Genomic DNA, 20,955 nt, shown 5'->3' with positions numbered 1-20,955 from the left:
ATTGGCCTTTGTCTGGTACACAGAGAGAAAGGAGAGCTGGGCCCTCCTGAAGATCAGTTATGTGAGTGCAATGAGAGCTCGAAGCAGGAATGTGAATCTGGGAAAAGGCCCCCTGATGCTGTGATGCACGAGGCTATGGGATGGCATCCTGAGGAGGTTTCATAGCCTGGGCCTTTTAAAGCTGGACTGAAAAAAGTATTAGCAGGGAATCTGTGCTTCTGCAGGGAGAAAGGGAAGCTCTTTGCACCAGTAGGTGTTTTCCTCGCCGGCCTGAAACTTTTAATTATGCTGCGCAGGTTCACCCTCGGGCACGTTAGAGGAAAAAGAGCGTTTTCAGCCCGAACCCGCAGCTTCCCTGCCTCCCCGAGCTCTCCCCCATTTGCAAACAATTGCGAAGGTGGAAGAATTCAGCGAGCAGATGTAGCCTGCCCCCCTAGTCCCATCTGTTCACATCAGAAAACCACCACGCAATCTGGCACGGGGAGCGCTTGCCGCTCAAGATAGACTCTGGCCTGGGCTCGGGAGGGGAGAGGGAAGGGGGGGCCGGGGAGGGGCGGTGGCGGCGGGTCACAGGCGCTGCCAGCGCTGCGTGGGAAGCTCCAGCAGCATCTGCCAGCACCGCCGCTGCCTCAGGTCGGAGCGAGATCCTCCAGCAAGGTCTGTCAAAACACGAGGAGCCCGCATGGAGCGCGCTTCGTCTCCCTGCGCACGCAGCATCCCACCGGCAGCAGCAGGAGGGGAGGGAGATCTGAATTTTGGGGATATGGGCACAGGAGGAGCGCTTCAACAACGCAGCGTTGGAGAGAAGAATGTAGTAAACGGGTGTTCAAATGTGCAGCGTGAAAAGCAGGGGATTAGGGGCTGCAGGCTGGACGTTTGCTTTCCTGCACTGCAAGTAGTTACCAAGGCACCCTTGAATGGGGTAAAATCCCAGTGATTTGGGGGCCTCGGGGTTGTGGGGTCCTGCTTCTCCCCTGCAAGTCTGACTCAGGGCGAGACCTTCTTACTATTCTCTTCCTGGCTCCCGGCTCCTCCTGCAGCCTCTCTGCTCGGCTGGAGCTGCTCCAACCCGCTCGGGAGCCGGCGAGGCAGCGGTGAGGTGATGGAGCTGCGGTGTGACAGCCACCGGCGCCGGGCAGGGAGCGGAGACGGCTCTGCCAGCCCCTGCTCCTCCCAAGCCTCCTCCTCCGTCTGCAGAAACAGGCTGACGGCGCTCTGCTCCTTCTCGAGGCTGTTTGCAGAGATGTGGATCGACGAGGCGTGCAGCTAGCGGCCAGGTATGCCCCTTTAGGCGAGTGTCCAGGCTACATTACAGCCCCAAGCCGCCCTCTGCTTCTCCCTACGACAGAAGTAGAGTAGGAGAAGCACGCACCAAGGTGCAACATTCATGATGAGAAACACACACAGCCTGCTTCGAAGCAAATAGAGGTGTAACATCAATGAAACACCGCAGCGTGGTTCCTCCCCCACTGCTGGCATAGCTCAGCCCCGCACACGTGAGCTCCCCAAATATTCATGGGAAAAGGCAAAGCCACGGTGCTCTTCTCCTACCGATAGCCGAGGTACAAACTCTGCTTTTAATTATTATTATTATTATTTTTGATTCATACATTTCCTTGCCTTGGTGTTTGGGGGTGCTTAATATCCTCTGGGAAAGATAAACATCAGTGATTATTTTAGGCCTGTATGACCTTGCTGAGGAGTAACATGACTCCGTGCAGGGCTGAGAGCAGACTTGGCAGAGCCTCGTTGTAAGGAAGTCTTCTATTGTGCAGACTTGCTTTGCCTGTGAAGCAATATGTTTTTTTGTCTTGCAGAGCGAAGCGCGGAGGGAAGGCTCAGCCTGCACCGAACTCTTGCAGCAAAGGACTGACTCATTTTCAGAAAATCAGGCAGGATCACAGGCGGAAGTAATAACTGGCCCTCGAAGCTGAGCACTTTAAAACCCTGCTCTTGGTTCACCCTCATGACGGCGAAGGAAGAAGACAGCAAACGACAGCGGAGGACACGGCACATTCTGTTCGGTTCTAATCGGCCTCTGATTTATGACACATTTCACTAAATCTTTATAAAAAAAACGCCCACCCTGACATCCCCGTCGATGTTTTCTTTCAAACCAACAAAGCAGCGTTTCAAATTCCTGACCACGTCTTGGTCGGCCAACAGCAGAGCCTCCTTTCCCTACCAACATGATTTGTTGTAGCTGAGAGTGGAGTAAAGCCGCGACAGCTGTAAATCTGCACTCTGCTCCTCCACGCAGCCCCGCTGCACCTGCAGGTGAGCTTTCGGTTTGAGGCTGAAACAAACAGCCCTCCCCGTAATGAATTTATTGGCTGTCACACGTCCCGACTACTGCAGGGCACTCGAGGCACGGATGGAGTTATGAACAAGGGGGGGGGGTTATTACCAAAGCAGCATAATGTAATTATTTTTAATGCTGCTTCCATCTAGTCTGTGGCTCCTTTTAAGGCCTCTGCAATTTTGCCAGGGAAGCCCTGGGCATTGTAACGGTGAGATCTTTTCTCCTTCCCTTCTCGCCTCCTGCTCCCTACATGCTCCATGTCCATCTGCACCTGCAGCTGCTGTTCCTGGGAATGTGTGCTGCAGCATCCCTTATCCCTCCTGCCCAGTCCTTAATAAAAAGTCACTCATTTGAGCTAAAGGAGTGTGGCTGTATTCATCCAAACTGTGTGCAACTTTCAGCACACAAGAAATGCAGGCCTGGTGCTGCCCTCACAGACTTTGGCAGTCTCTGCAACACCAGGAAGAAAGAATGTGGCAGGATGGAGATCCTGGGCCAACTTCTAAGCAGCAGTGCTACCAAGTAGTCATAGAATCAGTCACAGCATGGTTTGGGTTAGAAGAGACCTTAAAGCCCACCCAGCTCCACCCCCTGCCATGGGCAGGGACACCTCCCACCAGCCCAGGTTGCCCAAAGCCCCATCCAGCCTGGCCTTGAACACCTCCAGGGATGGGGCATCCACAGCTTCTCTGGGCAGCCTGGGACAGGGCCTCACCACTCTCTGACTGAAGAATTTCCTCCTTCTAGATCTAGATCTAGATCTAAATCTTCTCTTTTCTAGTTTAAAGCCATTCCCCCTTGTCCTGTCACTGCACCCCCTGACAGAGTCCCTCCCCAGCTTTCCTGTAGCCCCCTTTAGGTACTGGCAGGCTGCTGTAAGGTCTCCCCGGAGCCTTCCCTTCCCCAGGCTGAACAACCCCAACTCCCTCAGCTTGTCTTCACAGGAGAGGTGCTCCAGCCCCTTGATCATCCTCATGGTCCTCCTCTAGACTCGTTCTAACACTTCCATGTCCTTTTTGTGCTGGGGGCCCCAGAGCTGAATGCAGGACTCCAGGTGGATCTCAGGATAGCAGAGCAGAGGGGAACAATCCCCTCTCTCACCTTGCTGGCCGCGCTACTTTTGGTGCAGCCCAGGGTATGGTTGGCTTTCTGGGCTGCAAGCACACATTGACAGCTCATGTTGAGCTTCTCATCAACCAAGCACAGCAGAAAGCAGTACCCAGGCCCCCAGGAGCTTCCAGCATATCCACTTCACAAACTTATCTTTGATGTCCCCTCCCCATTAGAGGTGATCCCAAGGAGGCAGAAGACCCCAGCTCCAGAAGGAAGGCACACTCCCACAGCTGTGTCGACATGCCACACGAGGCACTTTGCCTCTGCCTCCACAAACCTTCTGCCTTGCTGGGAATAAAGAAATACTGCAGGAGCTCACAGCAAAGCTTTTTGGGCATACTATCACCACCACCCTTGGCTGTAATTAGTCTCCTCCTAATTATGACCTTTCCTTCTTGCTTGATTAGCCTGAAGTGCTGCTACCTGGCAAAAAGTAAGGTATCAGTGAGAAGACGCCACCAAAACAACCTGAAAAGACTTCAGAGCATACAGGAGCAGCTTTATACACCACGGCCTAATAAAAAAGCCATCAGGAGGAGGATACATCTAGGATTGAGGCAAGGTTATGGCTTCTCCCCAGCTGCTGCTCTGCAGCTCATGGGAGCCCGATGCAAACAGATCCTGCACCCTGGGACCAAGGGAAGGAGTACACACAGGTCTCCTGCCCACCTTACCCCAGTCCTGCCAGTTTTCATTCCCTAACACCTGCAGAAGAACACAAGGATCATTGATACCGGTACCTAGGGCTTGGAAATGGTATAAGCTAACAGAGCTGGCCCTGCTGTTGGACATTTCCTTAGCTGGGCCTGGCTCAATAGCTGCTAAAACCATTTCTCCCTCGGGGAAGGAAAATAAAACAGGAGCTCCGGAAGCTGACTTCCCAAATTTCTCTGCCACCACAGCGTGCATAACCTCAGGAAATTGCTGCTGCAGCTCATACCAGCCAGCTCCTCTCCAGCTAGTGGGAGAAAAGCTGAGAAATGTTAAGGCTCTCAGAGAAAGCAACATCAGTAGCCCTTTGGATGGAGCAGCACACAAAAGAATATGCATTTTCAAGATGTGGATCGGTTTAAGGATAAACACATTTGTGGATAGTTTCACTGTGCACTCAGCAGAAGTTCTTCCCTTGGAAGACAGTGGTACAGCTGGGTCCAAGTGTCAGTAAGAAGCTCAGCCTTCACGCTCACCAACTGCTGAAAACAATCCCTTTATTTCATAAGACCTCACCGCTTTTAGGTCCATTTTCATCTGTCGTTTTCTTACTTTTGCTGCTGAAAAGACTTGGAAGAAATTACCCCCTGGGGTAAAACAGTGCACTGCAGCTGATATCAGTAGTGCTGAACCAGTTTGCACCAGCGGCAAATCTGGCCCCAGCCACACGAGAATCAGGAAGCTGAGGTTATAGAAAGGGTTATTTGCACTACAGGAATGAATGACAGAGCAGTTTCAGTTTCCTGTGTGAATGCACTTCTTGTGTCCCTCACTTTTGGTCTTTATCACACACTGCATCCCAAGCCCAGCAGGCTGCAAGGAACCATTAAAGATGTTGCAGAGCTCATTAAGCTGAGTGTCACTGAACACGTAGCTACCAGACCTCTGTGTGGAGGACATAGACTTCTGTACCAAAGCAGCAACGTCACAAAACAACCAGCAGTGAAGAGCAAAAGAGAAAAAAAAAAGGCAGGATAAAAGCAACCCTTCTGAGCAGGGCGGTAGCTTTAAAGCACCAACTGTCCAACCTCCTGGGGAAGTCCTCTGCTGGTGCAAACTGTCACAGCTCTATCAGACCTGGCTGTTTGCAGCAATTGCTTTGTCCCACCGTGTTTGGGACAGAAGGTTAGTCTGCTTCTCGTTGCAGCAGTGGTAAACTTCCTGAGATATCACAGCCCCCAAAGTATCTGGAAAATCAGTTCCCAAGACACATCCTGTTAAATGCAGCATGGGGGCAAGGGGTTCACAGACAAACCATGGCTGGATCCCATGGTGGTATCTAATCTTTAGTCCTTATCTAGATCCCAGTGAAATCACTAGGTGTTTCTGTCACTTTTCATGTCAGCAAGATCTGTCCCCAGCTTCCTGGTTAGAGCTCCCAGCTCGATCCCCAAGTAACGCTCTATCCCCAAATAATAACATCAGTGACTGTGACAATACACACAGGGTTTTTTTGTTTTGTTTTGTTTTGTTTGTTTTTTGTTTGTTTGTTTTTAGCTTTGAAAGTAATCAGGTGATACTGTTGGCTGCTGCTCAGAAGCAGTCCCATATTGCCAGAAGTTTTGCAAGATTCACCTCCTGAGTAAGATCACAGGAGGACTGCAAACATCAGATGTTTGTCACTGACTGCCACGGAGCCAAGATTTCCCTGGGTGTTCTCTGATCACATCCTAACGAAAGTCATTTGCCTTACCCTGCTCTTCTAGAAATCAGAGCTCTGCAAGATGGTAATTTATGGTGAATGTTTACAACACCTTTCCCTGAGCACTGTGTGTTAAAACAACATTCCTAGATGCATCTGCTAGAACACTGAGCAGTTAGGTAGGAAATTCTGATTTAAAAGAGAAAATCAGAGAACTACCTCCACAAGAGTAGTTTGCTATAGCAAATGATTTTTTGTCAATGTCAAGAAGCCCTGACAGCAAGAAGACTCCAGAGCACAACCCTGCCATTTCCCACCTGCTCAAACACACTCCTGGAAGAGGCTTGTGCTTCTGGATCAATTGAATATGACATGAGAACACGGCGCGGCAGCCAAGGTTGCAGGGAAAAGTCACCCTTCCAGCAAATAAAACAATGCAGCTGTGTTGTAATCCTTCAGAATAATCCTGACAACCTATACCTAGTCGCTGTACGCTCGGAGGGAATAAACTGCTTTGAGATCTGCCCATGGCAAGTGCTTTGCAAAAGGCACGCACTGCTATTAATTCCACCTCCAGGGAATAATGGCACTACTCAGAATATGGCAAGTTCAGTACGAGGATAGTTTTTTTGCTGGATCTGGGCCTTGATTCATTTTTTTCCCCTGTTTACACTATGTATTTACTTTTTGCACTTCATTCAGGATAGATAATGAAAACAGTATAGTCTGCTTCCACTTTTGTTTCTGGAACAGATCAAAGGCTTTAATGGACTCGGGCTCAGCAGAACTCTAAATGCTCCTTTCTGTACAGATACAGCCAATTAAAGAGCCCTGTCGGCTTCCAGGAGGATTACTTGAGATCTCATTATTTGCACTGCTCTGAATTCAGTCCTTAGAAGAGAGTGGACACATTCTGCCAAAAAATAAAGAAGGGAAAAAATATGGAAAATAGCAAAGGATTTTTTTGCATCTCCTGTATTTAATGCAATCAGCCTCAGCAAAGTGCACTGTACTCCTGCTCGTTAAAAAGGGCTCGTCCTTTTTGTTGTTGTTGTTGTTCCTGCCTTGGAATTGCTACAGAGGGATAAAGTTCTGCACGGCTCGCTCACTCGCACAGTTGTAATAAGTCAGAGCAGGCTGGCTCCCTGCCCACCACAACACAAACTCCCCTCAAGTCTCCAGCTTTTCCATGGCAACCCCACAGTCACCAACACAGCAAACAATCGCTGCAGCCCCTGCCTGTCTCCCCTCGTAGCGCGGAGAAGGAGAGCATTGCACCCAGCCCCTGGACCTGGGCTCATTATCGGGCTTGAAAGGAAGCAGTGGCTGAGATCCCAATCCCCTCCGCACGCAGCTTTAGGTGAGATCAAGAGGAAAAAGCACCGAAATGGTCAGCACAGCTCGGTGTACTTTTGCTTAAAGGAAAAGGTTGTTGCTGTGTGTACAAGACGTGAAAACCAGAAGGTGTGAGCATCGCTGAGCCTGCCCAGGCTGCAAACAGCATCATAAAGCGAGGCTCTGAGGCTTGCATTGCCCCACGATGTCCGAGGGCCTGATCCTTGCTGTGTCTTCTGCCAGGCCTGGATTTTGGGGGCTGACAGCAGCCTGAGGATGCTGCGGACAGGACCGTCCCCAGCTCTACTCATGATCCCCACGGTGAAGGAGCAGTAGCAGTGCTGGGGCCTGACGTGCCACTGCTTCGCGTTGGCATCCTCCACACCTGTGCAAATAAGGGCCAGGAGCAGGACTGAACCCCACCGTCCCCATCTGGTAGCATTTTACTCCCTTTGAACAGCTTCATAAGACCTCACAAGCTGCAAGGCAATAGAAAGTGAAGCCCAGAAGGCCCCAAAAGCCTTACTTAAAGTGAGGGCTCGTGGTTTTCAAGCTGTGGTCTGCAGACCCTTGAGGGTTTGAGGGCTGCTTCCGAAGGGTCTGTGAAAGCTAAGTCTGGAAAGGAAGTCAACGGCCTTGAGGCTTAAACTAGTTACAAGCAAACCTTCATCTGCACTGGAGAACTTTTAGAGGATCTACAATTTGTAAAAGGCTGAAAGGCATGTTCACAGGCACACTTTTATAGCCCATCGTAGACATGTCAAGAACCTGCTCCGTGAAAGGAAAGTTACCCTGTTATGGGATAATGTCAGAGCACGTACAACAGCATGAGTATGGGAAGTCTGCTGCCATTAAACCTCACCAGCACAAATTCAGCAGTGGATATAGTTTTCCGGGCTTAAGGAATATTATAATTTGTTTGGAATATGCTTTTGCTGGTTTAACTTTGAGGGCCTCGTTAAAGTAAAAGGCTTTGTAGGCTGGAAATACCACAGGCAGGCTCACTTCTTGTGGACAAAGTAGAATTTTGAAGGTAAATTGGCCCCAAAACAGCCATTTCCAATTCAAATCCCGATGCAAAATAAAACATGTCTTTAAGGCTTTAAAAAATTATTTAGCTATTTTTATAACATTTGAAAAAATGATTTCTCTGGAAAAAGTTCAAAATGCAAATAATACACCGAGTACTGAGGCTTAAGTGGAGGCTTAGGTAACAGCGTGCTTCCAGCATGCCTGGTGTCCCAGCGAGCCTGCCCAAAGGTACAAACCTTCCCCTGGACCAGTGACCCGAGGGTGTCAGTCTCCGTGGCAAAATCCCACCAGTGTTCCTCTTTCTTTGCTGGCACGTGTGTGACTGAGGCACTGCGGGCCATGGTTCCTTGTGCAGAGGGTTTGAAGGCTGCCTCGGTCCAGGATGACCTGTGGGTGAGTTCGTCCATCTTTCGGGGAAAATGGTGGAAGCAGAAAGCACGGGAAGGATTTTGGAGCATTACCAGCAGCACCTCAATTACATGGGTTTTAGTCCCAGTGAGTGCAGAACTGCTCTAAAGCACACCCTCAGCCAGATTTAACCCGCTCAGAAGGTTAAGAGACTCAGTTAGAAACTTTCTGATGTGGACAGCAAGTGCTTTAATCAAGAGGGTGAGCTTTCTACACATGGCTCAGGTCAGAGCTGCAGCTGCTCCCGCAAGCTGGATACCCTTAACTAATGCTGAGTTTAACTCTCCTTGACATCAACATTACTTTGCATGATGCCCGAAGTGTGATGAGGTCCTACTGATATGTCCAATGCCATTTTGAGATTGCTTCACCCCGGCTGCTGGATGACATCTGCACAGCACAGGTGCCAAAATACAACCCGCTGGCCGGGGTGTGTTATGCATTCGTTTCTGTGGCTCATCCGCAGAGGAAATGAGTCTCTCAGCTGCTACCCTAAAAAAGCTGGTTCTGCAGCCCACACTATGATAGCTCATAAATTTAATTCTAGAGGTCCCTGACCTCTAGAGTTTGGTGGTGGTGGAAGCAGCGGTTAGCACACAAGTCTCTGTGTGTTAACTTGAACAAGGATGCAGAAAGAAAAGAGGAGGTTATCTTCTGTTTATGTACTGATGACCTGAACAAAGCCAGTCAACCCAGGCTGAGTTCTGCTACAAAAATTGTTTTCAATATGATTTTTCCTTAGCTTTAGAACATAAAATTTCATTTTAGGCTTGGTTCTGGTTTCTTCAGTGGACACATGACCACTCTCTCTTCTGTGAGCAGCTGTCATCAGCTCAGCCACAGTGCCTGCTGCAGACACAACACTCAACTCCCTCCTGGGACTCAGGGAACTGCATGATGCACTTCCACGGCAGCCTCAGAACCTACAAATCCTACAGACCCAGAAGAGTAATACGGAGCTTTGCGTTAATCTCCCTCAGCTGCGGGTAAGCTCCTGTCGGTAGGCTCGGGAGCCTAAGGGGAGCCGTGACATTCCCCCCTCTCTCCTTCGTGGGCCGCTGGCGGTGGCTACAGACATGCACCAGGATGTGAGCCCCAAGGGGACGTCTCAGCTGGAGATCAGATTGGATTCCACAAGAGCAAAGATCAAATGGCTTTTTAACCAGCTGAAATTTCAGCCTTGTTGCTATTGGTACAGATTCTGTCCTTTCTTTCATCCAAAAATCATGAGTTCACGTACAAAACCGAAGGGTCCTGCCCTAGCCAAAGGTCTACGTGTTCACCTTCTGCTTTGTACCCAACCACTCCAGGACCCGTCACCTCGCACAGAAAGTGTCCCTTGCCACTAGCCACAGCAACCCCAGGGCCCACTTGCTGACGAATAACCACATCTTCTGCCTGCCTGTGCCTGCTGCTGCGTGGCTCATCCTGGCTCCTGCAGAAAGTCTTGACACTGCAGTATCCCCTACCTGTGAGGGCAGGGAGCTTTCTGCGTGGCTTCCCGTAGCTCCACTGCTCATTTCTGATGCTGTGTCCTAGGAGGGCAGTCCCCCATTTGAGTCACTGTTTAGGAATTACTTGCTGTGTAAAGCATCTTCCTCAGCACTTACTCAACCGGAGTTTCTGCTGCAGTGTAGCTAGGCAGCCCTTTGCCTCAGTAGCCAAGAGGAAATGCTGGAAGTGTTTCTGTGGTGCAAAAGCAGACACAAAAAATGGGGAGGGAGATTGGATTAACCGGGGTATCCTAACTATGGTCTACTGAGGGGTGCCACCAGTAAAATGAAGTGGAGACAAACACTGTCAGTAACTCTGTCTCACTCCCATCAGGCAAACCGAGTGAAATCCAAGGGTGCAGAAACCACAGGATTTGTTCAGAAAGATAATCTCATTAATAGTGCTCCTGCATAGAATGATCAGAGGTATTACTGACATCTGTGGCCTTGCATTTGCATTTTGCTGCGAATCCCTCCAAGACACAGGAAACCTTTCAACAACTCATTCCCAGGCTCCAGATCTCATGCTTCCCGGCCCTGAACAGGCTGAGCCACCAGGTCCCGACCACACAACGCCATCGGGACACAGCGAAACGAGGTTTGTTTTTTGCAGCACCCAGAGCCCTGCTGGTCAAGCTCTTTTAACCTTTGCTCAGCGTTAACTCTCAGCTTTGCCTCTCTGCCTTGTGCTTTTACCAATACCCCAATCTCCTTCCTGTCATTCCTCGATAACAAGGTAATAAATGCAGTAAGGATACTGATAGGGTAGATTAGATAAGAGAGGCTCATGGGAGAGTCTGGCCAGCACGGTTGATCATACAGAACTTCACTGTGGCTCGCTACAGGCAGCTTTGCTTTGCTTTCAGGTGCATGGCTCCTGCAGTTTTGCACCTTTACAGCCCATTTTGGGAGCCCAGAGCCCTGGCAGGCAGATCCACACCATGATGCAGCTCTGGACTCCCCCCAGAGCACTTGCAGCTGGTTGGTGCCAATGGGAAAGGGTTGGGAGGCAGGGAAAAATGATGGGGAAAAAGAGATGAAAAAGCCTGATTTGAGCAGATGAAGTGTCGTAGGAGAAGGAAGGCCACAGCTTTTAGACACGTGAATGTTTTGTGCTAGGGCTCATAAAACATGAGATTGGGCCACTTGGAGCTTGTTTCACTGCTGCTGTGGAGCGTGGACAAATTGGATCAGTGTCTGTTTTTTTTTTTTTTTTTGAAAGAGGAATCCTCCTTAAAAGGATCATTATCCTGCCCTGTACTGATTTGCTTTCCTATTCCCAGAGTAATTTTGAAGCTTCCTTTGCTAACATGTCATATTCTTGTACAGGGAAATGTTCAGGCACTGACAGCAAAATTTCCCTCTCCTCCTTTGCCCTTCAGCTCTGCTTCTGCCCTCGGCTCATGATGCTGGCCTCTGACATGAAGCTGAGACCGATGGTTACCACATGTGCCTGGAAGCCCAGGTGTCCCAGGACCCAGCAAGGACCAAGCATCGGTGAGAAACAGCCCGAGAGAATGAATTTGGGCATTAGCACTGGATTTCCTGGTGGGGACCTGCCTGTGTGTGGTATGCCTAGAGTTCTGTGCAGGTAAATCCTTTTTAAATACATGATTGCCTTCATTTTTTAAAATGTATGTTCAGCAAATAAGAAAAAAAAATAGAGGAAAAGCAGAAACGGTGACAGATCAGAAGAAGGTAATGATAAAATAATGACCCAGCCTTCAGTGAAGGAGCAGTACTTACATCATCGGCAAGAAAAGAGACTGGACTGTCTCTTACCAGTGCAGTTTGGGATTTTTCCTAGACCACACACGCTAGCAAGGGAGGAAGCAGGCCTTTTACATTTGTTCCCTTGCATTTCTAACTTTCACAGAAATGACAAGGCCTGTCTTTATACAAGGCGTTTCAAAGTAGTGCCTTTGCTGTACGGCAAGCCAAAACGTCATGTTAGTACCACATTTCAGAAAGTAAATAGGTAACTACTTCTTAGGCAAATAGGAGGGATACTTTGACCTCTGGAACCAACTGGTGACTCACGGAGGTGCTGATGTCACACGGTTGCTTTTGGTGAGAAATGGCTCCCGTCTGTGTTCTTGACTCAGGCAAAATCTCCCAGGGATAAATTTTCCAAAGCACTCCAGAGATTTTAGGCTGTGATCCAAAACTCCAATTAGGTGCCCAGTTCCCACTGGTATCAGTTCAATACAGGAAAGATTAGATACCTCGATGTTATAAGCCAAGAAGATTTGGACTCCAAATCTTTGCTCCCAGATTGATCCAGTGCTGGATGCAGGAGAGGAATCCAAGGGTACAACACAGAGAAACACTGTTAACTTAGCATGAACATTTCCTTTCTAAGATTTAATTGCTCTTCATTTAATTGTAATTTCTTTAAATGATCTTCACATAAGCATGCAACACAAGCACATTAAAAAACATTACAGTGGCATGTAGGCATCATCACTACTAAAATGTACTTAGAGCTCAGAAACACTCAGAGCATGAGTCAAAATGTATGAGATGACCAGGAGAGCCTCCACATTTCCTGCCCTGCCCACAACACCCTGTCCTATTCATTATGATGCATTAAGAACACAAAGCAGTGCACATACCTCTGTTCTTAAAAGTTTGGTATACTCTTAATTACTTGTTGAAGTAATTAAGGATGTGTTCTCCAATATGGGGTCCCAGTTCAGCAAGCAGCACTCTAACTGAGAAGCATTTAAGCATGTTTAAGCATATTCTTCAAGTATTTTCCTGAAGGGGAGCCTGAGCATTCACAACTGCACGCCCAGTGCATGAGCACCCACTGCCTGCAGTGACTGGCCACCGAGCCCACTAACGTGCTGTCAGCTCACAGTTTTTGCTCTAGGTTTCCTGTGATAGTGATGCAGGAGCTTTGAGCCCATCCTTTAGAAACCTAAGGAGAGAGCAGGCTCGTGGTTATCAGAATTCCAGCTGAAGCAGAGAGGCGGTGAGAGGGAAGACGAGGAGCACATGTGGAAGCCATGTGTTCAGCATCTCTCTCTTAGCCTGGCCCTCTGGCCCTTTCTTCCAGGCGAGGAAAACAGCACGAAGCAGTCAGGAGCAGGAAAGGAGAGAAGGGAGGGGGATAACCCAGGTGAGAGGGAGGAGGAAAAGCTAATAGGGCTGGGGAGTGGAGGAGGGGGCGGCAGGGAAGGACTTTGCTAGGGAAAGGAAATGTGTGTGACTCCTGTGACCAAAGCGAGTGGCATGAGGCCGTGCTGGAGTCCTGCTGACCCATGCTGTGCTCAGATGCCGGGCTGGGAGACCCAAGCACAGACAGTATGTCCTCAGAGCGGGCCACATAAAGGGCTGTTTCCTTAACACACCGGTCACCCAAATGCAGTCGCCCTTCACGGGTTTGGCCATACACACGCACGCCCAGCGCAGCAGTGAGGGGGTTACCCACCTCAGTAGCCATCCTGGCTCTGCCAGGGCCCCTCAGACGTATTGTGTAGGGTACAGATGTATGTTAGAGGCCTTACACATGGTCGGTATATATAGAAACTTTTAGAAGTACCTACTGTTTACTCAACGGACTGGATTAACTTCTGTGGAGCTATTCTGGTCCACCTGTAAATACACGGCCTGAAAGGCCTTATGAAAAGCAGTCACTGTGCGTTGGCAAGTGGCACTTCTGAAAACCTGAATATCCCGAGCATGAATGCTGGGGTTTTGTTTTGTTTTTTAAGTACCCACCATGACAGGATCGCGTTATGCAACTGCTGGATGCCAATTTTTATTTTATTTTTTCCAAAGCTCTTTCCCCACCCCCCCCCATGGTCCCCTGAGGCTAAACGAGCGTGTGCTAAATTTTCGGTACAAACCGCTGCTGGGAATCGCCCCGCTCCTGACGCCTGCACTCAGAGGAACAGCGAGGTCTGCGTGGCGAGCGGCCAAAGCCATGAGCGGGGAGAGACTGCAGCACTCCCAGCCCTGCTCACACAAGAGCCCTACAGATGTCAGCCCAGGTGTGCCTACCGGTGTTTTTTGGCTGCTGAGGGTGACACATGCAGCATCCGAAGGGCTCCAACAGCGAGGGCTGAGCATGGGCTGAGGACAGTGCTTGTGCTGTGCTCTCAGGTTCGGCATGGGCACCGACAGCAGACTGTGCCTTCAGGTTGCCCCAGGCAGGGCATGACTTGCAGGATGGTCTAGATGGCCCAGAGGGGTGGCCCCGAATAACTTAGCCTGGAATCGGTCATTATCTCTGGTCTGTAAACTCACGGCTTTGACGGAAAGCAAGGAGTTTGTGGTAAAAGGGAGAAGAAAAAAAAAGCAAGGGAGGCAGGGGGATGGGGACAGAGTGTGTTTGCAGCTGCTGGCCATCAGATTTCAACTCAATCAACAAGACTGAGTTCCAGCTCCCGAGAAAGAGAGCTTTTGATGACATATTGACACAGCCTGAACTACAGCGGTCCAAGCGGCAGCGCTGTAATTATAAGGATTATATTTAATACTGCACTTGGAAGTGAAGGTCTGAAACACTGTTGACTCTCCCTCTCCTTAAAAGCTGGCCAAAATCTGTCCTAGGAGCCATCATGGCAATGCACGAAGTTGGTAGGAAAAAAGAAATATAGGAACTCGAATCATTACGAAAGCGGATTGTGTGGCTAGCAGATCAGGTCTGCTAGGAGCTGTGCAGTGAGGAGGGAAAATGAACGTGAAAGGAAGGGCGACTGGATTTGTAGGAAAAATTGAAAGTAGTATTTAAAAGTATAGAATTAACTGTGTTAAGGAAATAAGTCAATTGACAATTAATATGCTACTTGCTCTTGAATTCAGCTTTATTTTGGTAGTACATAGCGGGCTTCAGCCAGGCTGAGGCCTGTTTGTTGAACAAAGACCAAACCCTGGAAATACTTCTAGACTTGCTTAATTCTACACATCTTGATTTCAGCGTGATTACCCATGTGTGCACAATTAGGCACACGCATAACTATTTCCGGGAACCGGGCCATAGAGGTAAGCAGCCCAGTGCTGAGGACCAAGAGTATCTAGCTCAGAAGGACGCGGAATCAAAAGCTCTTGAAGAAGCACAGTGAATGAACTTCTCCGGAAAACAGAATAATTGACTACAAACTGGCATAATCTACAGAAATAAAGAACGTAATCCTGCATTAGGCTGATGTTCCACAGTGCCACATCCATAGTATTTCCCACAAACTGTTTCGGGAGAGGCCAATCAGATCAGAATTAACATTAGAAAGCTCAGATGTTGAGATACTACAGCAGTGAGGGAAAGGGAACAGGAAGAAAGGGGAGAGAGGGAAAGGAAAGGAAAGGAAAGGAAAGGAAAGGAAAGGAAAGGAAAGGAAAGGAAAGGAAAGGAAAGGAAAGGAAAGGAAAGGAAAGGAAAGGAAAGGAAAGGAAAGGAAAGGAAAGGAAAGGAAAGGAAAGGAAAGGAAAGGAAAGGAAAGGAAAGGAAAGGAAAGGAAAGGAAAGGAAAGGAAAGGAAAGGAAAGGAAAGGAAAGGAAATTGGGAGTGTCTGGAGATGGTTTCTAAAGCAACAGAACCCTAAATAAATGGTCTGATTTTCCAAAGTGAAAAACATAAACTGAACAGCCCATGCAGCATTTTCGCCAACTGTCACTGGGGTGGCATTTCTGAAATCTGGTGGAATGACTCATCTCAAAACAACAACTGTTGCCAACAAGGTCTTTCCTCCAGGTCTAGTTATTTGAATGAGAGAGCTGTAAAGAACAAAATAAACAGAAAAGTCAGAGGCAAATCCTTGTCTTGGGGTTCAGCTCTGAAGCTTCCTCCGAAGCCATCCACTCTCCGAGGAGCCTTCCCAGCCCGCTGAGAAGGAACACAGGTGACCCTCCGCGTCAAAAAAGGCATTGGCCCTGTTGTAACGAACCCCTTGCTAATTAAAAGAAATTCGTCATACTGCACCTAGCAACCTCCTCTCACACCACACATCCGTACGGCACGCATCCTCCTGAGCCCTTCTGCCCTCCCCGTTAGAGATTTCTCAGGATGGCAAACATGACACCGACAGGTAGCACGGTGCTGGAAGGGCTTGAGACAGACACCCCTGAATTCAGCGGGAGCAGAATTAAACACAGCCCCATCAGCCCAGCTACGCACCCGTCTTTGGCTAGTACAAAACACGACAAATTCAAAGACGCCTGCTGAAGCAGTGTTGTTTTGCTGAATAATTTATATCCCTGAGACCTCTGAAAATGAGCAGCATACACTTCAGCGCTGCAATAGCTATTCAGTGGAGACAGTGCACATTGTGTTCGGGAAGCTCATTGCTTAAACGCTGTTGCCATGACTATAAGAAAGTGATTATACTATTGTTTACAAGAGACTCTCGATAACTCATTACCACCCTAACCAGAGTTTTGCCTCCAGTCAAAAATTTGGGGAGGAAAAAAAAAAATCTCATAGGTATAATTAACTTTGTGATCAAGATAACTCCATTTAGAGACTTTGAAAATTGAACACATCTTACAGTGAGGAATTAAAATAAGTAAGAATTACAAGTGACTCTGCACTGTTGACTCTCTGCTTTTCTGACTGTTTAATTAGTTCATTGGTAAATTCCACAGAGAAGAAAAGTCCTGCTAACTAAATAACTGTTGTAACTCGTTTTCAAGGAAGAAATGATTTATAGGGTAAGTGCCGATGTAGGAGTTAACTGTGATGAGTAACTCTGTAAAATAAGCCACTTTGTACACAACGTAAGGAGAAAAAGGCTTTAAAAATCTGAGTAAGAGTAAATGTTTGGGATTATGAAATTATGGCTTTCCACTGTCCTGGAATGAAATCAATACCTAGAGCACTCAGTTCTGAATCCCCTAGTGCTCATGTCCCGTACACGACCTCTTTATCTCAATAGTGTGCTGATGATCAATAGTTTCCAAAAATGAGAAGTTGCTCTGAAGCTGTCGGAAAGTCTTCCTCACATTTCCTATGGCCAGTAACAGGCCGCAGAACACAAAGCGAGGGGATGATTAATAGAGCGCTGGACTAGGAGTCAGGAAATCTGGGCTCTGTTCCCAGCTCTGCCACTGACCTGCCGTTTGACCTTGGGCAAGACACTTGACCTTTCTGTGCTTCTGTTCCTCTTTCCATTCTTTGTCTATCTTGTCTCCCGAGGCACTAAGGTATGCAGGGAAGGGCACGGTTCTCACTGGGTGTTTGTGTAACACCTACGGTGGGGAGGTGCCTGAAGAGCTCTGTAATAACGCCAGGGTACCACAGCGACGGCTGTTGCACAACGGCGTGTTTTGTTTCAAAGCAGAGTAGCCAAGATGAAACTTCTTGGGGTTTCATCTGCACGTCCAGGATCTTACCGTCTCTTTCAGTCAGCGTCAGGCTCGGGCAGCAGGTACACAGCTTTGCAAGAGCTGCTTCCTCGCTGTGCCTTCATGCTGATTTCTAACTGGTTCTAATTTCTCTGCACCTCGATTCAGCTGGGCTTAAAAGCACATCACAACAAATGAGTGGCACAGATAAAAATAGCTACGGGAGCCATTTCTGAACAAAAGGAATTTTGTCAGGGAAATGGCAACACCTGTGCGTGAAGCCAGGGGCATGATGTATTTACAAATTAAATCAATTTATATATAATTCCTCACTAACTGTGTTGGAATTTTGTGCTTGTTCATGTTATTTGATTAAGAACTACTTCTGAGCCTTCCTCCCACCCTGAGCCATAGACACAAACCTTCCCCTATTACTACAGGATCGTTCTCCTAGCAAATGGGAGGCAGCATATGCAGGACAAAGCGGCTCCCACCTGCTACTTACTGCTGGGGTGCAGCTGCAGCCTCACCAGAAAGCAGATGACTTCGGTATACGCTCTCAGTTCCAGTCCCACTCTGCACCCGGTCTGCTGGAGCATCAAATGCACGCAGTGCTCGGACGCAGCCGACTTAATTGGGAGACTAATTTGAGCACAAACTGATGCAGAATGAAGAGCAAGTGAAGCAAGAAAATATGAAGCATAAGAAGCACTGCCACATCTTGCACTTTCATTGTGAGTCTGGGGCAACACGCTGCCTCAAATAAAAACCCAGCCGGGAGTCACATCATTATGTAAAAGACTCATTTGAGTTTACGTTTCCAGTCCTCATACCTGTGGGACAAAGGCTGAAAAGGTGATTGGAGTGCACCTCAAAGGCTCAAAACACAAAAGTCAAGTAAGAAGAATCCATCAACTCATATACATTGCCTGCAGCTTTGCCAAAGCAAACGTTCAGATATCCTGTCTCAGGCTCCATCAATAATGAACTTGGCTTCTAAGCCATAAAACTCACCATCAGATCTCAATGCGCTTTACAAAGGTGATAAATAGTATTTTTCATAGAGGAAACTGAGGTTTATGGAAGTGAAATACCAGGAGTAATCTGCTGAACAGATCCTAGACTCCGAGTAGAAACACTGGGGTTTTAGTTTACTGTGTGCTCACCTAAGAACTTTTGCTTGAGAGTTGTAAGTGCTTTGCGCTAGGTTTTAGTGTTGGCACTTCAGTAGAGTTATGGATTACTACCTGCATCTACGAATACTTTGGAAGAACTTGACAAGGTATGACCAGTTCACAGGTTGGCTCTCAGGTGGCTATGGGAGGCTTCTCATGGGAAATCTGGGGTGTAAATAGTTTGTGCTTTCATCTAAAAAGAATAAAAAATAAATTAAAAAATAGTCTCTTAATACTGTTAAGTTGAACAAGTGATCCACATTTCAGTTGGCACCAATTCCTTCTTTTCTGCAGCCAAGACCACTGCCTCTATCCCAATGCTCTGGCAGCTGGAGCAGGCTGCCAGCTTCCAGCAATGCCTACACCACACCTGAGGTGCAGCACACATGGGGCAACGGGGATATTACCCCTCCCAAAGGTGTCAAGGGGACCGTGGTGGAGCCCTTCTTTTCAGTAATTAGACACGGGTGAGGTTTCAGTTTCATCAGCTCACAGGCTTGATAAGAAAGGCAGACTACAACTGGCCTCTGAAGATGATATCTTGGTAGGAAGGACCGTTGCCAGCAGTTAAGAAGAGGAAGAGAAGCATGTTATGGTCTTTCTGAACCTGCTAACTGACTAACCTAGCTGTGGGGTTTTTTGGTCACTGCAAACTAACCGAAGACCACATACACCTTCTGCAGGCAGTGCTCATTGCCAGGAGAGAAGAAATAGGAGCGAGATAAGTCAAAGTTTCAGCAAAGCAGCTTCTGGGTCTGACTCAGACACACCTTTCTAAGCTTCAGATTTTCCCACAGAGCGACTAACATTTCTGCTGGAGTCACATTTCTCAGTAGAGAAGAAACAGGAGCTGTTTCACCGTCCTTCGTCGTGGTGCTATGCTCAGGGGACTCAATCTGAGCACTGCAGGGGATGTGAGAGCAGGATCAGAGGACGAGCTGTACTAGTCGGGGAAGTTAAGGAGCCATGGGTTGGCCTTGGAGACCTCGTCACCTCCAGGCAAGCTGTTTACAAGCTGCTCGCTGTCTACAGAAACTTTGGTGGCGGAAACAGTCTGTTAGACAGTTTCAGAATGGCAGAGACTTTCATTAAATGCATTCGGAGGCTAAAAAGCTTCAAAGTAAACGATTTGGCTGGAGAATTAGGGCTGAAAGGGCTCCTAAACTAGCAGACGCTTAACAAGTTCACTGGCTGAACTTCTCATTAAATGATAACCTTTACACAGCCCCCGGGGTGTCTCCTTGGTGTTGGTGCCGAGAACGTTCTCGGAGCCAAGGGGGACTGAGATGTTCAGGGGTGCCCAGGTCCGTCCTGCCCCAATGGCTCCCAGCAGGCAGCAAGGCCTGGGACAGCAAATCAAAGTTTTCGACCCACAAAAAGCAACGTGACTCATTTCGTCTGTCTCGGCTACAGAAACCGTCTCTATCCCTCAGAAGCCCCAGGCAGCGCTCTGCCACCTCACGCACAGAACGTTTCGTCGTGTGGCACTGAGCTTGGTTCATCAAAAAGGTCCCAGCCCACTTTCGAGGAACAGGTCCGTGCTGCAGTCCCCTCTTGTTCCCCGCACCCTAACACCACTGCACCTGATCACCTTGTCCTGTTTGCTTTGAAAGAGCTTCCCAAAGCTGCGTGCATCCAGACCAGAAAATGACACAACTTTGCAGGGCTCCCTGGCAGGCCAGCAGCAAGCCGGCAGTCCAAACCTCAGCAAGTACAGCACAGATCATTAAAAAAAGTTATTAGGAAACAATGCCAGGGTTTCTACACTCATTTAAAGGATCTCCACACACAGCAACCACCTAAATCAAAGTTTTACAAGCAAAACTTGGCTCTCGGCACCAGCCGGGCAGCCCTGTCTCCCAGGGATGTCCTCAGGGGACTGAGACAAACCCATGGCTATTCCAGATTTGGACTGCTGTTGATGAGAATTTAGGGGAGCAGGGGGAATTAGTCCATTTCCCTCTTCCTCGGCTACACCATCTTTGCAGGACTGTTTTCCTTTTTTTTTTTTTTCACCTGCTTGCGGACTACATCTGGGGACCAGGCCGCGTTCACAGTCATCCTTATGAGCACAGAAAATAATAACAATCCTTCCAACAATAAATCCAGCGCGACTTGGAGAGGGATAAAAGCCGAACGAGTCACCTGGGACCGGTGACAAACAGCACTTAACACACTCGGAGGAAGACATCGGCCACCAGGGTGACGGCTGCAGCGGAACAACCTGAGCAGAATAACACAGCCTGATGCCTGTGAAAGCGAGCTCCTCGCTTGCACGGGGTGAAATGAACACTGCTCAGCCCATGGCAGAGGAACGAAGGGAAGGAAGGGCCGCTGGGGATTTGCGACTGCAGAACTTTGGTCTCACCAGTTCAACGCTTAACCCGCTGAGGAATGCCCTCCAGAGCTAACTGTTTATATATAACACAAAGAATATAAACAGCTAAGTGCTGGAGG

The 20,955-nt window shown here is 48.5% G+C and overlaps 1 protein-coding gene across 1 annotated transcript in view; it reads right to left on the bottom strand.

Moving 5' to 3' along the window:
* MAML2 (mastermind like transcriptional coactivator 2) overlaps nucleotides 1–20,955 on the bottom strand; it is a 205,056-nt gene that overhangs the window by 180,447 nt on the left and 3,654 nt on the right. The gene's annotated exons all lie outside the window — the stretch shown is intronic.

Source organism: Aythya fuligula, chromosome 1 (genome assembly GCF_009819795.1).
Source record: "Aythya fuligula isolate bAytFul2 chromosome 1, bAytFul2.pri, whole genome shotgun sequence".
In the NCBI taxonomy this organism is placed as follows: domain Eukaryota; kingdom Metazoa; phylum Chordata; class Aves; order Anseriformes; family Anatidae; genus Aythya; species Aythya fuligula.
This window is presented reverse-complemented; position numbering and strand designations above follow the sequence as displayed.